A 17,737-nucleotide genomic window follows, 5' to 3' on the forward strand; every position below is an offset into this window, starting at 1 on the left:
TAGCATATACCAGGAACGTATTATCACACCTCTTTTTTTTTTCTAGGTGTCTATTTGAAAGTGAAAAGAAGCAAGATATGGAATCCTCCAGTCAGCGGCAATAGAGGAATCAGAGAACTGGTAATTAATATTATTATTAATTACTGATAATTATCAGGCTAGTTTCTAGCTCTGGACTTTCAGAGGTGTGGTAATACCTTCCTAGTATATAAGAATACATGTCTAGAAGTACATATATTGGCTACAGATATTTCAGGGCATTGTAAATGCCTTTGCGTTCTACACATGGATTTACTGCATTTACATTCTAACATACACATTCATCACCATCTCCCCTTTCCCAATAGGAAATTTTTGCTGTCATGTGGGCATTGTGGCAGGTATGGAGGGCCCTGTGGCCGGCATTGAGAGAAATGAGGTAACTGTGGCTGTCATGGAGCATTATGACTGGCAAAAGCAGAAATGAGGGCATTTTGGCTGGCATAGAGGACATTTTGGCTGTCATGGAGATATTGTAGCCGGTATAAGGGACATTGTGGGTAAAATGGGTTCAAAGTGGCTCTTATAGGAGTATTATGGCTTGCATTTAGGCATTGTTGCTTGAATGGGAGCCATTATGGCTGGCGTTGGAGTATTCCAGATGGAATAAGGCATATAGCGGGTGTTATGTGGGCATTGTGGCTTAAATTAGCGGCATTATAGTTAGAACAAGGCCATTCTAGTTTGCATAGGCTAATAATGGCATTGTGACTGTCGTGGAGGGCATTGTGGCTGACATGTGCCATCATTGCTGGCATAGGGATTTGTGACTGTCATGTGGACATTGTGGTTGACAAAGAGTAAATGAGTACATTGTAGCTGGCATGAAGGGCTTTGTTTTAGCAAATGAGAGCATTTTGTCTGTCATATGGGCATTGATTATATGTAGCTGTCATTGTGGTTGGCATAAGGGGCATTGGCAGCATTGTTACTGGCTGTTATGGTGGCATTTTGACTGGAATAATAGACATATCGGGTGTTATTGTGGCTGGCTTGGGGGCTTTGTAGTTGTCATTGTTTTTGGCCAAGGGTGAAGTGAGGGCGTTGTGACTGGCATGGATCTTATTGTTTCTCGCAAAAGGGGATGTGAGGACATTTTGGCTGTCATGGAGGCAATATGGTTGGTATACGGGCATTGGAGGTTTGTGGATGTCGTTTTGGCAATGGGGCTGGCATAAGGAGTATTGTTTCCGGGATTAAGTACATTGTATCTGCCATTGTGGCTGGAATGTGGAATTATGGCTGGCATGAGGGCTTTGTGGTTGCCTTGGGGATATTGTGGTTGGCTAAAAGGAAATTAAGGGCATTCTGGCTGGCATGGAGGTCATTGTAACTGGCAAAGGAGGAAGTGAGGGCATTTTGGTTATAGTGGGGATTCGTGGCTGGCATAAGGGTATTAAAGGCTTTTGCTGGTCAAAGAGGCATTGTGGCGAGGATAAGGTGCATTGACAGCATTGTTGCTTTAATAAAATACATTGTGGCTGGCATGGGGGATTTGTGACTGGGAAAATGGATATAGCTGTTGTCATTTTGGCATTGTAGATTGCACAGGGGCATTGTGGGTGGTATGGAGAGTTTCCTTCTGGAAAGGTGGAAATGAGGGCATTCTGGCTGGCATGAATTTAATTGTGGCTGTAATAAGGACATAGTGGCTCAGATAAGAGATATTGTGGGTGTCATGGTGGCATATTGGCTCTTATGGTGAGCATTGTGACTGGAAAATATGAGTTTTTGATGGCATGGAGCACTATAGCTAGTATAAAGGATATGATGGACTTCATGGGGCAATGAGACTGATTAGAGGATCATTAAGCCTATTGCAGTTGTCTTTGAGGAATTCTAATTCAGTGTGGCTGTCATGGGGGCATTTTAATAGTTATGAAGGTATTAGGGCTGGCATGGAGGGCATTGAGGTATTTATGTGGGCATTGTGGCTGGTAAAATGGGCAATGAGAGCATTGTAGTTGTCATTGGGGCATTTTGGCCATTGTAGGGTAATAGTTTCTGTCATGGGCACTGTGGCTCTCATGTGGGCTTTATTGTGAGTTTCATGGGGTATTGTGACTGGGATTATGAACATTGTGGATGTCATGAGGGTATTTTGAGGAGATAAGGAATATTGCAGATGGGGGTTTAGTAAATTTCATGGAGTCATTGTGGCTGGCAAGATGACTTTTTGGACTGTCATAGGGCATTATAGTTGTCATTGGGGCACTGAGGCCATTGTGGTTGTCATGGTTTTATTGCGGTTGGCTAAGGGGGGCATTGAGGGCAATGTGTCTGGAATAAGGGGAATTGTGAGAGGTATAAAGGATACTGGGGACATTTCTAGCTGTAATGGGGGCATTTTGGTTTGGATATGGGATATTGGTGATTTCATATAAGCATGTTGGGTGTCACGGGGTACTTTGACTGTCATGTTGTTTTTGTGGTTAGTTAGCATTGTGGCTGGCATGAATGAAATTGTGGCTAACATTGGGGCATTTTAACTGGGATAAGGGACAGCAGGGGTCATGAGGGCATTGTGTCTGACAGGTGTCATGGCTAGCATGGGGATTTGTATCTGTCATGTGCTAGTTGGCAAAGGGGGAAGTGAGCGCATTGTTGCTTTTTATTGCGGCATAGTGGCCCGTAAAGGGATATTGCCAGTTTTTAAATACCACTTGGGCATAGGGGCTGGCTTAAAGGGCATTGATTATTGCATGGAAGAGAGTTGATTGTGACTTAAAAGGAGGCAATATGGCTGGCATAAGGCATAGTGGCTCTTATAAGAACCTGGTGGCTGGCATGGGGCATAGTAGATGGTATAAGGTACTTTGTGGGTGTTATGGGGGCATTATGGCTGGCCTGAAGATCATTGTGGCTTTTATTGGGGTATTGTGGCTGGTATAGAGGGCACTCTGGTTGTCATGTGGGAATTTTGGTTGGCCTAGCAGGTATTGTGGCTTTCATAGGGTTCATTAAAGGCATTGTGGTTGTCATGGGGAAAGGTGGTTGGCACTGAGGACTTTGTGGCAGGTACTCCAGCTTTTTAGGTATTGCTTTTCTCAAACGGGCATTGTGCTGTGATTGGAACATTGTGACTGTCGTGACTTCTTAATTCAGGAGAGCAAAGAAGAAAAAAATAACTTTACTCAAAAGGGTTTTTATTCCAGGAGGCATAAGTTAAGTGAGAAATGGTTACTTATACTTTTGGGTAAAAGTATGTTTTCAGTCTTTTGTGGGGCTAATAAATGTTGATAAAATTACTCTTGAAAGTATTATCATTATGTAAAGTAGGTGTGATAGAAATAATTCACACAGTTTTGATAATAAAATGATTTTGAGTTGTATTTCCCTGGTCAGGTTGTGTTTGGTTGTGGTTTGCAAAAGGTTTGTTTTTTTCGATAGTAATTGTTCTTGTAAGATATTCTTGAGAATGTGATTGGTGAGTAAATTAGGGAATGTGGTCAGAGACATTTCTATGCTACTTGTGGCTAGGTGGGATCTCTAGTTTGGCTCATCAGAAGGTATCCCAGAATGGGTTCAATTGCCCTTTAAAAATTACTTTTGTTTTATGAGAAACTAGGCACACTAACATCTCTTTACTGATCCAATACATATACCACATAGCATATACCAGGAACGTATTATCACACCTCTTTTTTTTTTCTAGGTGTCTATTTGAAAGTGAAAAGAAGCAAGATATGGAATCCTCCAGTCAGCGGCAATAGAGGAATCAGAGAACTGGTAATTAATATTATTATTAATTACTGATAATTATCAGGCTAGTTTCTAGCTCTGGACTTTCAGAGGTGTGGTAATACCTTCCTAGTATATAAGAATACATGTCTAGAAGTACATATATTGGCTACAGATATTTCAGGGCATTGTAAATGCCTTTGCGTTCTACACATGGATTTACTGCATTTACATTCTAACATACACATTCATCACCATCTCCCCTTTCCCAATAGGAAATTTTTGCTGTCATGTGGGCATTGTGGCAGGTATGGAGGGCCCTGTGGCCGGCATTGAGAGAAATGAGGTAACTGTGGCTGTCATGGAGCATTATGACTGGCAAAAGCAGAAATGAGGGCATTTTGGCTGGCATAGAGGACATTTTGGCTGTCATGGAGATATTGTAGCCGGTATAAGGGACATTGTGGGTAAAATGGGTTCAAAGTGGCTCTTATAGGAGTATTATGGCTTGCATTTAGGCATTGTTGCTTGAATGGGAGCCATTATGGCTGGCGTTGGAGTATTCCAGATGGAATAAGGCATATAGCGGGTGTTATGTGGGCATTGTGGCTTAAATTAGCGGCATTATAGTTAGAACAAGGCCATTCTAGTTTGCATAGGCTAATAATGGCATTGTGACTGTCGTGGAGGGCATTGTGGCTGACATGTGCCATCATTGCTGGCATAGGGATTTGTGACTGTCATGTGGACATTGTGGTTGACAAAGAGTAAATGAGTACATTGTAGCTGGCATGAAGGGCTTTGTTTTAGCAAATGAGAGCATTTTGTCTGTCATATGGGCATTGATTATATGTAGCTGTCATTGTGGTTGGCATAAGGGGCATTGGCAGCATTGTTACTGGCTGTTATGGTGGCATTTTGACTGGAATAATAGACATATCGGGTGTTATTGTGGCTGGCTTGGGGGCTTTGTGGTTGTCATTGTTTTTGGCCAAGGGTGAAGTGAGGGCGTTGTGACTGGCATGGATCTTATTGTTTCTCGCAAAAGGGGATGTGAGGACATTTTGGCTGTCATGGAGGCAATATGGTTGGTATACGGGCATTGGAGGTTTGTGGATGTCGTTTTGGCAATGTGGCTGGCATAAGGAGTATTGTTTCCGGGATTAAGTACATTGTATCTGCCATTGTGGCTGGAATGTGGAATTATGGCTGGCATGAGGGCTTTGTGGTTGCCTTGGGGATATTGTGATTGGCTAAAAGGAAATTAAGGGCATTCTGGCTGGCATGGAGGTCATTGTAACTGGCAAAGGAGGAAGTGAGGGCATTTTGGTTATAGTGGGGATTCGTGGCTGGCATAAGGGTATTAAAGGCTTTTGCTGGTCAAAGAGGCATTGTGGCGAGGATAAGGTGCATTGACAGCATTGTTGCTTTAATAAAATACATTGTGGCTGGCATGGGGGATTTGTGACTGGGAAAATGAATATAGCTGTTGTCATTTTGGCATTGTAGATTGCACAGGGGCATTGTGGGTGGTATGGAGACTTTCCTTCTGGAAAGGTGGAAATGAGGGCATTCTGGCTGGCATGAATTTAATTGTGGCTGTAATAAGGACATAGTGGCTCAGATAAGAGATATTGTGGGTGTCATGGTGGCATATTGGCTCTTATGGTGAGCATTGTGACTGGAAAATATGAGTTTTTGATGGCATGGAGCACTATAGCTAGTATAAAGGATATGATGGACTTCATGGGGCAATGAGACTGATTAGAGGATCATTAAGCTTATTGCAGTTGTCTGAGGAATTCTAATTTAGTGTGGCTGTCATGGGGGCATTTTAATAGTTATGAAGGTATTAGGGCTGGCATGGAGGGCATTGAGGTATTTATGTGGGCATTGTGGCTGGTAAAATGGGCAATGAGAGCATTGTAGTTGTTATTGGGGCATTTTGGCCATTGTAGGGCAATAGTTTCTGTCATGGGCACTGTGGCTCTCATGTGGGCTTTATTGTGAGTTTCATGGGGTATTGTGACTGGGATTATGAACATTGTGGATGTCATGAGGGCATTTTGAGGAGATAAGGAATATTGCAGATGGGGGTTTAGTAAATTTCATGGAGTCATTGTGGCTGGCAAGATGACTTTTTGGACTGTCATAGGGCATTATAGTTGTCATTGGGGCACTGAGGCCATTGTGGTTGTCATGGTTTTATTGCGGTTGGCTAAGGGGGGCATTGAGGGCAATGTGTCTGGAATAAGGGGAATTGTGAGAGGTATAAAGGATACTGGGGACATTTCTAGCTGTAATGGGGGCATTTTGGTTTGGATATGGGATATTGGTGATTTCATATAAGCATGTTGGGTGTCACGGGGTACTTTGACTGTCATGGTGTTTTTGTGGTTAGTTAGCATTGTGGCTGGCATGAATGAAATTGTGGCTAACATTGGGGGCATTTTAACTGGGATAAGGGACAGCAGGGGTCATGAGGGCATTGTGTCTGGCAGGTGTCATGGCTAGCATGGGGATTTGTATCTGTCATGTGCTAGTTGGCAAAGGGGGAAGTGAGCGCATTGTTGCTTTTTATTGCGGCATAGTGGCCCGTAAAGGGATATTGCCAGTTTTTAAATACCACTTGGGCATAGGGGCTGGCTTAAAGGGCATTGATTATTGCATGGAAGAGAGTTGATTGTGACTTAAAAGGAGGCAATATGGCTGGCATAAGGCATAGTGGCTCTTATAAGAACCTGGTGGCTGGCATGGGGCATAGTAGATGGCTTAAGGTACTTTGTGGGTGTTATGGGGGCATTATGGCTGGCCTGAAGAGCATTGTGGCTTTTATTGGGGTATTGTGGCTGGTATAGAGGGCACTCTGGTTGTCATGTGGGAATTTTGGTTGGCCTAGCAGGTATTGTGGCTTTCATAGGGTTCATTAAAGGCATTGTGGTTGTCATGGGGAAAGGTGGTTGGCACTGAGGACTTTGTGGCAGGTACTGCAGCTTTTTAGGTATTGCTGTTCTCAAACGGGCATTGTGCTGTGATTGGAACATTGTGACTGTCGTGACTTCTTAATTCAGGAGAGCAAAGAAGAAAAAAATAACTTTACTCAAAAGGGTTTTTATTCCAGGAGGCATAAGTTAAGTGAGAAATGGTTACTTATACTTTTGGGTAAAAGTATGTTTTCAGTCTTTTGTGGGGCTAATAAATGTTGATAAAATTACTCTTGAAAGTATTATCATTATGTAAAGTAGGTGTGATAGAAATAATTCACACAGTTTTGATAATAAAATGATTTTGAGTTGGATTTCCCTGGTCAGGTTGTGTTTGGTTGTGGTTTGCAAAAGGTTTGTTTTTTTCGATAGTAATTGTTCTTGTAAGATATTCTTGAGAATGTGATTGGTGAGTAAATTAGGGAATGTGGTGAGAGACATTTCTATGCTACTTGTGGCTTCTAGTCAGGATGGGGTGGTCGTTGCAGATTCTTAGATAGGAATTCTTCAGGTGGGATCTCTAGTTTGGCTCATCAGAAGGTATCCCAGAATGGGTTCAATTGCCCTTTAAAAATTACTTTTGTTTTATGAGAAACTAGGCACACTAACATCTCTTTACTGATCCAATACATATACCACATAGCATATACCAGGAACGTATTATCACACCTCTTTTTTTTTTCTAGGTGTCTTTTTGAAAGTGAAAAGAAGCAAGATATGGAATCCTCCAGTCAGCGGCAATAGAGGAATCAGAGAACTGGTAATTAATATTATTATTAATTACTGATAATTTTCAGGCTAGCTTCTAGCTCTGGACTTTCAGAGGTGTGGTAATACCTTCCTAGTATATAAGAATACATGTCTAGTAGTACATATATTGGCTACAGATATTTCAGGGCATTGTAAATGCCTTTGCGTTCTACACATGGATTTACTGCATTTACATTCTAACATACACATTCATCACCATCTCCCCTTTCCAAATAGGAAATTTTTTCTGTCATGTGGGCATTGTGGCAGGTATGGAGGGCCCTGTGGCCGGCATTGAGAGAAATGAGGTAACTGTGGCTGTCATGGAGCATTATGACTGGCAAAAGCAGAAATGAGGGCATTTTGGCTGGCATAGAGGACATTTTGGCTGTCATGGAGATTTTGTAGCCGGTATAAGGGACATTGTGGGTAAAATGGGTTCAAAGTGGCTCTTATAGGAGTATTATGGCTTGCATTTAGGCATTGTTGCTTGAATGGGAGCCATTATGGCTGGCGTTGGAGTATTCCAGATGGAATAAGGCATATAGCGGGTGTTATGTGGGCATTGTGGCTTAAATTAGCGGCATTATAGTTAGAACAAGGCCATTCTAGTTTGCATAGGCTAATAATGGCATTGTGACTGTCGTGGAGGGCATTGTGGCTGACATGTGCCATCATTGCTGGCATAGGGATTTGTGACTGTCATGTGGACATTGTGGTTGACAAAGAGTAAATGAGTACATTGTAGCTGGCATGAAGGGCTTTGTTTTAGCAAATGAGAGCATTTTGTCTGTCATATGGGCATTGATTATATGTAGCTGTCATTGTGGTTGGCATAAGGGGCATTGGCAGCATTGTTACTGGCTGTTATGGTGGCATTTTGACTGGAATAATAGACATATCGGGTGTTATTGTGGCTGGCTTGGGGGCTTTGTGGTTGTCATTGTTTTTGGCCAAGGGTGAAGTGAGGGCGTTGTGACTGGCATGGATGGTATTGTTTCTCGCAAAAGGGGATGTGAGGACATTTTGGCTGTCATGGAGGCAATATGGTTGGTATACGGGCATTGGAGGTTTGTGGTTGTCGTTTTGGCAATGTGGCTGGCATAAGGAGTATTGTTTCCGGGATTAAGTACATTGTATCTGGCATTGTGGCTGGAATGTGGAATTATGGCTGGCATGAGGGCTTTGTGGTTGCCTTGGGGATATTGTGGTTGGCTAAAAGGAAATTAAGGGCATTCTGGCTGGCATGGAGGTCATTGTAACTGGCAAAGGAGGAAGTGAGGGCATTTTGGTTATAGTGGGGATTCGTGGCTGGCATAAGGGTATTAAAGGCTTTTGCTGGTCAAAGAGGCATTGTGGCGAGGATAAGGTGCATTGACAGCATTGTTGCTTTAATAAAGTACATTGTGGCTGGCATGGGGGATTTGTGACTGGGAAAATGGATATAGCTGTTGTCATTTTGGCATTGTAGATTGCACAGGGGCATTGTGGGTGGTATGGAGACTTTCCTTCTGGAAAGGTGGAAATGAGGGCATTCTGGCTGGCATGAATTTAATTGTGGCTGTAATAAGGACATAGTGGCTCAGATAAGAGATATTGTGGGTGTCATGGTGGCATATTGGCTCTTATGGTGAGCATTGTGACTGGAAAATATGAGTTTTTGATGGCATGGAGCACTATAGCTGGTATAAAGGATATGATGGACTTCATGGGGCAATGAGACTGATTAGAGGATCATTAAGCTTATTGCAGTTGTCTTTGAGGAATTCTAATTCAGTGTGGCTGTCATGGGGGCATTTTAATAGTTATGAAGGTATTAGGGCTGGCATGGAGGGCATTGAGGTATTTATGTGGGCATTGTGGCTGGTAAAATGGGCAATGAGAGCATTGTAGTTGTCATTGGGGCATTTTGGCCATTGTAGGGTAATAGTTTCTGTCATGGGCACTGTGGCTCTCATGTGGGCTTTATTGTGAGTTTCATGGGGTATTGTGACTGGGATTATGAACATTGTGGATGTCATGAGGGCATTTTGAGGAGATAAGGAATATTGCAGATGGGGGTTTAGTAAATTTCATGGAGTCATTGTGGCTGGCAAGATGACTTTTTGGACTGTCATAGGGCATTATAGTTGTCATTGGGGCACTGAGGCCATTGTGGTTGTCATGGTTTTATTGCGGTTGGCTAAGGGGGGCATTGAGGGCAATGTGTCTGGAATAAGGGGAATTGTGAGAGGTATAAAGGATACTGGGGACATTGTAGCTGTAATGGGGGCATTTTGGTTTGGATATGGGATATTGGTGATTTCATATAAGCATGTTGGGTGTCACGGGGTACTTTGACTGTCATGGTGTTTTTGTGGTTAGTTAGCATTGTGGCTGGCATGAATGAAATTGTGGCTAACATTGGGGGCATTTTAACTGGGATAAGGGACAGCAGGGGTCATGAGGGCATTGTGTCTGGCAGGTGTCATGGCTAGCATGGGGATTTGTATCTGTCATGTGCTAGTTGGCAAAGGGGGAAGTGAGCGCATTGTTGCTTTTTATTGCGGCATAGTGGCCCGTAAAGGGATATTGCCAGTTTTTAAATACCACTTGGGCATAGGGGCTGGCTTAAAGGGCATTGATTATTGCATGGAAGAGAGTTGATTGTGACTTAAAAGGAGGCAATATGGCTGGCATAAGGCATAGTGGCTCTTATAAGAACCTGGTGGCTGGCATGGGGCATAGTAGATGGCATAAGGTACTTTGTGGGTGTTATGGGGGCATTATGGCTGGCCTGAAGAGCATTGTGGCTTTTATTGGGGTATTGTGGCTGATATAGAGGGCACTCTGGTTGTCATGTGGGAATTTTGGTTGGCCTAGCAGGTATTGTGGCTTTCATAGGGTTCATTAAAGGCATTGTGGTTGTCATGGGGAAAGGTGGTTGGCACTGAGGACTTTGTGGCAGGTACTCCAGCTTTTTAGGTATTGCTGTTCTCAAACGGGCATTGTGCTGTGATTGGAACATTGTGACTGTCGTGACTTCTTAATTCAGGAGAGCAAAGAAGAAAAAAATAACTTTACTCAAAAGGGTTTTTATTCCAGGAGGCATAAGTTAAGTGAGAAATGGTTACTTATACTTTTGGGTAAAAGTATGTTTTCAGTCTTTTGTGGGGCTAATAAATGTTGATAAAATTACTCTTGAAAGTATTATCATTATGTAAAGTAGGTGTGATAGAAATAATTCACACAGTTTTGATAATAAAATGATTTTGAGTTGGATTTCCCTGGTCAGGTTGTGTTTGGTTGTGGTTTGCAAAAGGTTTGTTTTTTTCGATAGTAATTGTTCTTGTAAGATATTCTTGAGAATGTGATTGGTGAGTAAATTAGGGAATGTGGTCAGAGACATTTCTATGCTACTTGTGGCTTCTAGTCAGGATGGGGTGGTCGTTGCAGATTCTTAGATAGGAATTCTTCAGGTGGGATCTCTAGTTTGGCTCATCAGAAGGTATCCCAGAATGGGTTCAATTGCCCTTTAAAAATTACTTTTGTTTTATGAGAAACTAGGCACACTAACATCTCTTTACTGATCCAATACATATACCACATAGCATATACCAGGAACGTATTATCACACCTCTTTTTTTTTTCTAGGTGTCTATTTGAGAGTGAAAAGAAGCAAGATATGGAATCCTCCAGTCAGCGGCAATAGAGGAATCAGAGAACTGGTAATTAATATTATTATTAATTACTGATAATTATCAGGCTAGTTTCTAGCTCTGGACTTTCAGAGGTGTGGTAATACCTTCCTAGTATATAAGAATACATGTCTAGTAGTACATATATTGGCTACAGATATTTCAGGGCATTGTAAATGCCTTTGCGTTCTACACATGGATTTACTGCATTTACATTCTAACATACACATTCATCACCATCTCCCCTTTCCCAATAGGAAATTTTTGCTGTCATGTGGGCATTGTGGCAGGTATGGAGGGCCATGTGGCCGGCATTGAGAGAAATGAGGTAACTGTGGCTGTCATGGAGCATTATGACTGGCAAAAGCAGAAATGAGGGCATTTTGGCTGGCATAGAGGACATTTTGGCTGTCATGGAGATATTGTAGCCGGTATAAGGGACATTGTGGGTAAAATGGGTTCAAAGTGGCTCTTATAGGAGTATTATGGCTTGCATTTAGGCATTGTTGCTTGAATGGGAGCCATTATGGCTGGCGTTGGAGTATTCCAGATGGAATAAGGCATATAGCGGGTGTTATGCGGGCATTGTGGCTTAAATTAGCGGCATTATAGTTAGAACAAGGCCATTCTAGTTTGCATAGGCTAATAATGGCATTGTGACTGTCGTGGAGGGCATTGTGGCTGACATGTGCCATCATTGCTGGCATAGGGATTTGTGACTGTCATGTGGACATTGTGGTTGACAAAGAGTAAATGAGTACATTGTAGCTGGCATGAAGGGCTTTGTTTTAGCAAATGAGAGCATTTTGTCTGTCATATGGGCATTGATTATATGTAGCTGTCATTGTGATTGGCATAAGGGGCATTGGCAGCATTGTTACTGGCTGTTATGGTGGCATTTTGACTGGAATAATAGACATATCGGGTGTTATTGTGGCTGGCTTGGGGGCTTTGTGGTTGTCATTGTTTTTGGCCAAGGGTGAAGTGAGGGCGTTGTGACTGGCATGGATGGTATTGTTTCTCGCAAAAGGGGATGTGAGGACATTTTGGCTGTCATGGAGGCAATATGGTTGGTATACGGGCATTGGAGGTTTGTGGTTGTCGTTTTGGCAATGTGGCTGGCATAAGGAGTATTGTTTCCGGGATTAAGTACATTGTATCTGGCATTGTGGCTGGAATGCGGAATTATGGCTGGCATGAGGGCTTTGTGGTTGCCTTGGGGATATTGTGATTGGCTAAAAGGAAATTAAGGGCATTCTGGCTGGCATGGAGGTCATTGTAACTGGCAAAGGAGGAAGTGAGGGCATTTTGGTTATAGTGGGGATTCGTGGCTGGCATAAGGGTATTAAAGGCTTTTGCTGGTCAAAGAGGCATTGTGGCGAGGATAAGGTGCATTGACAGCATTGTTGCTTTAATAAAGTACATTGTGGCTGGCATGGGGGATTTGTGACTGGGAAAATGGATATAGCTGTTGTCATTTTGGCATTGTAGATTGCACAGGGGCATTGTGGGTGGTATGGAGACTTTCCTTCTGGAAAGGTGGAAATGAGGGCATTCTGGCTGGCATGAATTTAATTGTGGCTGTAATAAGGACATAGTGGCTCAGATAAGAGATATTGTGGGTGTCATGGTGGCATATTGGCTCTTATGGTGAGCATTGTGACTGGAAAATATGAGTTTTTGATGGCATGGAGCACTATAGCTGGTATAAAGGATATGATGGACTTCATGGGGCAATGAGACTGATTAGAGGATCATTAAGCTTATTGCAGTTGTCTTTGAGGAATTCTAATTCAGTGTGGCTGTCATGGGGGCATTTTAATAGTTATGAAGGTATTAGGGCTGGCATGGAGGGCATTGAGGTATTTATGTGGGCATTGTGGCTGGTAAAATGGGCAATGAGAGCATTGTAGTTGTCATTGGGGCATTTTGGCCATTGTAGGGTAATAGTTTCTGTCATGGGCACTGTGGCTCTCATGTGGGCTTTATTGTGAGTTTCATGGGGTATTGTGACTGGGATTATGAACATTGTGGATGTCATGAGGGCATTTTGAGGAGATAAAGAATATTGCAGATGGGGGTTTAGTAAATTTCATGGAGTCATTGTGGCTGGCAAGATGACTTTTTGGACTGTCATAGGGCATTATAGTTGTCATTGGGGCACTGAGGCCATTGTGGTTGTCATGGTTTTATTGCGGTTGGCTAAGGGGGGCATTGAGGGCAATGTGTCTGGAATAAGGGGAATTGTGAGAGGTATAAAGGATACTGGGGACATTGTAGCTGTAATGGGGGCATTTTGGTTTGGATATGGGATATTGGTGATTTCATATAAGCATGTTGGGTGTCACGGGGTACTTTGACTGTCATGGTGTTTTTGTGGTTAGTTAGCATTGTGGCTGGCATGAATGAAATTGTGGCTAACATTGGGGGCATTTTAACTGGGATAAGGGACAGCAGGGGTCATGAGGGCATTGTGTCTGGCAGGTGTCATGGCTAGCATGGGGATTTGTATCTGTCATGTGCTAGTTGGCAAAGGGGGAAGTGAGCACATTGTTGCTTTTTATTGCGGCATAGTGGCCCGTAAAGGGATATTGCCAGTTTTTAAATACCACTTGGGCATAGGGGCTGGCTTAAAGGGCATTGATTATTGCATGGAAGAGAGTTGATTGTGACTTAAAAGGAGGCAATATGGCTGGCATAAGGCATAGTGGCTCTTATAAGAACCTGGTGGCTGGCATGGGGCATAGTAGATGGCATAAGGTACTTTGTGGGTGTTATGGGGGCATTATGGCTGGCCTGAAGAGCATTGTGGCTTTTATTGGGGTATTGTGGCTGATATAGAGGGCACTCTGGTTGTCATGTGGGAATTTTGGTTGGCCTAGCAGGTATTGTGGCTTTCATAGGGTTCATTAAAGGCATTGTGGTTGTCATGGGGAAAGGTGGTTGGCACTGAGGACTTTGTGGCAGGTACTCCAGCTTTTTAGGTATTGCTGTTCTCAAACGGGCATTGTGCTGTGATTGGAACATTGTGACTGTCGTGACTTCTTAATTCAGGAGAGCAAAGAAGAAAAAAATAACTTTACTCAAAAGGGTTTTTATTCCAGGAGGCATAAGTTAAGTGAGAAATGGTTACTTATACTTTTGGGTAAAAGTATGTTTTCAGTCTTTTGTGGGGCTAATAAATGTTGATAAAATTACTCTTGAAAGTATTATCATTATGTAAAGTAGGTGTGATAGAAATAATTCACACAGTTTTGATAATAAAATGATTTTGAGTTGGATTTCCCTGGTCAGGTTGTGTTTGGTTGTGGTTTGCAAAAGGTTTGTTTTTTTCGATAGTAATTGTTCTTGTAAGATATTCTTGAGAATGTGATTGGTGAGTAAATTAGGGAATGTGGTCAGAGACATTTCTATGCTACTTGTGGCTTCTAGTCAGGATGGGGTGGTCGTTGCAGATTCTTAGATAGGAATTCTTCAGGTGGGATCTCTAGTTTGGCTCATCAGAAGGTATCCCAGAATGGGTTCAATTGCCCTTTAAAAATTACTTTTGTTTTATGAGAAACTAGGCACACTAACATCTCTTTACTGATCCAATACATATACCACATAGCATATACCAGGAACGTATTATCACACCTCTTTTTTTTTTCTAGGTGTCTATTTGAAAGTGAAAAGAAGCAAGATATGGAATCCTCCAGTCAGCGGCAATAGAGGAATCAGAGAACTGGTAATTAATATTATTATTAATTACTGATAATTATCAGGCTAGTTTCTAGCTCTGGACTTTCAGAGGTGTGGTAATACCTTCCTAGTATATAAGAATACATGTCTAGTAGTACATATATTGGCTACAGATATTTCAGGGCATTGTAAATGCCTTTGCGTTCTACACATGGATTTACTGCATTTACATTCTAACATACACATTCATCACCATCTCCCCTTTCCCAATAGGAAATTTTTGCTGTCATGTGGGTATTGTGGCAGGTATGGAGGGCCATGTGGCCGGCATTGAGAGAAATGAGGTAACTGTGGCTGTCATGGAGCATTATGACTGGCAAAAGCAGAAATGAGGGCATTTTGGCTGGCATAGAGGACATTTTGGCTGTCATGGAGATATTGTAGCCGGTATAAGGGACATTGTGGGTAAAATGGGTTCAAAGTGGCTCTTATAGGAGTATTATGGCTTGCATTTAGGCATTGTTGCTTGAATGGGAGCCATTATGGCTGGCGTTGGAGTATTCCAGATGGAATAAGGCATATAGCGGGTGTTATGCGGGCATTGTGGCTTAAATTAGCGGCATTATAGTTAGAACAAGGCCATTCTAGTTTGCATAGGCTAATAATGGCATTGTGACTGTCGTGGAGGGCATTGTGGCTGACATGTGCCATCATTGCTGGCATAGGGATTTGTGACTGTCATGTGGACATTGTGGTTGACAAAGAGTAAATGAGTACATTGTAGCTGGCATGAAGGGCTTTGTTTTAGCAAATGAGAGCATTTTGTCTGTCATATGGGCATTGATTATATGTAGCTGTCATTGTGATTGGCATAAGGGGCATTGGCAGCATTGTTACTGGCTGTTATGGTGGCATTTTGACTGGAATAATAGACATATCGGGTGTTATTGTGGCTGGCTTGGGGGCTTTGTGGTTGTCATTGTTTTTGGCCAAGGGTGAAGTGAGGGCGTTGTGACTGGCATGGATGGTATTGTTTCTCGCAAAAGGGGATGTGAGGACATTTTGGCTGTCATGGAGGCAATATGGTTGGTATACGGGCATTGGAGGTTTGTGGTTGTCGTTTTGGCAATGTGGCTGGCATAAGGAGTATTGTTTCCGGGATTAAGTACATTGTATCTGGCATTGTGGCTGGAATGCGGAATTATGGCTGGCATGAGGGCTTTGTGGTTGCCTTGGGGATATTGTGATTGGCTAAAAGGAAATTAAGGGCATTCTGGCTGGCATGGAGGTCATTGTAACTGGCAAAGGAGGAAGTGAGGGCATTTTGGTTATAGTGGGGATTCGTGGCTGGCATAAGGGTATTAAAGGCTTTTGCTGGTCAAAGAGGCATTGTGGCGAGGATAAGGTGCATTGACAGCATTGTTGCTTTAATAAAGTACATTGTGGCTGGCATGGGGGATTTGTGACTGGGAAAATGGATATAGCTGTTGTCATTTTGGCATTGTAGATTGCACAGGGGCATTGTGGGTGGTATGGAGACTTTCCTTCTGGAAAGGTGGAAATGAGGGCATTCTGGCTGGCATGAATTTAATTGTGGCTGTAATAAGGACATAGTGGCTCAGATAAGAGATATTGTGGGTGTCATGGTGGCATATTGGCTCTTATGGTGAGCATTGTGACTGGAAAATATGAGTTTTTGATGGCATGGAGCACTATAGCTGGTATAAAGGATATGATGGACTTCATGGGGCAATGAGACTGATTAGAGGATCATTAAGCTTATTGCAGTTGTCTTAGAGGAATTCTAATTCAGTGTGGCTGTCATGGGGGCATTTTAATAGTTATGAAGGTATTAGGGCTGGCATGGAGGGCATTGAGGTATTTATGTGGGCATTGTGGCTGGTAAAATGGGCAATGAGAGCATTGTAGTTGTCATTGGGGCATTTTGGCCATTGTAGGGTAATAGTTTCTGTCATGGGCACTGTGGCTCTCATGTGGGCTTTATTGTGAGTTTCATGGGGTATTGTGACTGGGATTATGAACATTGTGGATGTCATGAGGGCATTTTGAGGAGATAAGGAATATTGCAGATGGGGTTTAGTAAATTTCATGGAGTCATTGTGGCTGGCAAGATGACTTTTTGGACTGTCATAGGGCATTATAGTTGTCATTGGGGCACTGAGGCCATTGTGGTTGTCATGGTTTTATTGCGGTTGGCTAAGGGGGGCATTGAGGGCAATGTGTCTGGAATAAGGGGAATTGTGAGAGGTATAAAGGATACTGGGGACATTTCTAGCTGTAATGGGGCATTTTGGTTTGGATATGGGATATTGGTGATTTCATATAAGCATGTTGGGTGTCACGGGGTACTTTGACTGTCATGGTGTTTTTGTGGTTAGTTAGCATTGTGGCTGGCATGAATGAAATTGTGGCTAACATTGGGGCATTTTAACTGGGATAAGGGACAGCAGGGGTCATGAGGGCATTGTGTCTGACAGGTGTCATGGCTAGCATGGGGATTTGTATCTGTCATGTGCTAGTTGGCAAAGGGGGAAGTGAGCGCATTGTTGCTTTTTATTGCGGCATAGTGGCCCGTAAAGGGATATTGCCAGTTTTTAAATACCACTTGGGCATAGGGGCTGGCTTAAAGGGCATTGATTATTGCATGGAAGAGAGTTGATTGTGACTTAAAAGGAGGCAATATGGCTGGCATAAGGCATAGTGGCTCTTATAAGAACCTGGTGGCTGGCATGGGGCATAGTAGATGGCATAAGGTACTTTGTGGGTGTTATGGGGGCATTATGGCTGGCCTGAAGAGCATTGTGGCTTTTATTGGGGTATTGTGGCTGGTATAGAGGGCACTCTGGTTGTCATGTGGGAATTTTGGTTGGCCTAGCAGGTATTGTGGCTTTCATAGGGTTCATT

The 17,737-nt window shown here is 42.8% G+C and overlaps 1 long non-coding RNA gene across 1 annotated transcript in view; it reads left to right on the forward strand.

Annotated features, from left to right (window-relative positions):
* Window positions 1-4: 4 nt before the first annotated feature.
* The window catches only part of LOC142701636 (uncharacterized), a 31,359-nt gene continuing 13,626 nt past the window's right edge, over window positions 5-17,737 (forward strand). Inside the window, exons 1-5 of the long non-coding RNA XR_012866971.1 lie at window positions 5-120; window positions 3,695-3,768; window positions 7,391-7,464; window positions 11,088-11,161; window positions 14,785-14,858. This is a non-coding gene — a long non-coding RNA (uncharacterized LOC142701636). The remainder of the gene's footprint in view (window positions 121-3,694; window positions 3,769-7,390; window positions 7,465-11,087; window positions 11,162-14,784; window positions 14,859-17,737) is intronic.

This window comes from Rhinoderma darwinii, unplaced genomic scaffold (assembly GCF_050947455.1).
Source record: "Rhinoderma darwinii isolate aRhiDar2 unplaced genomic scaffold, aRhiDar2.hap1 Scaffold_2145, whole genome shotgun sequence".
Taxonomy (NCBI): domain Eukaryota; kingdom Metazoa; phylum Chordata; class Amphibia; order Anura; family Rhinodermatidae; genus Rhinoderma; species Rhinoderma darwinii.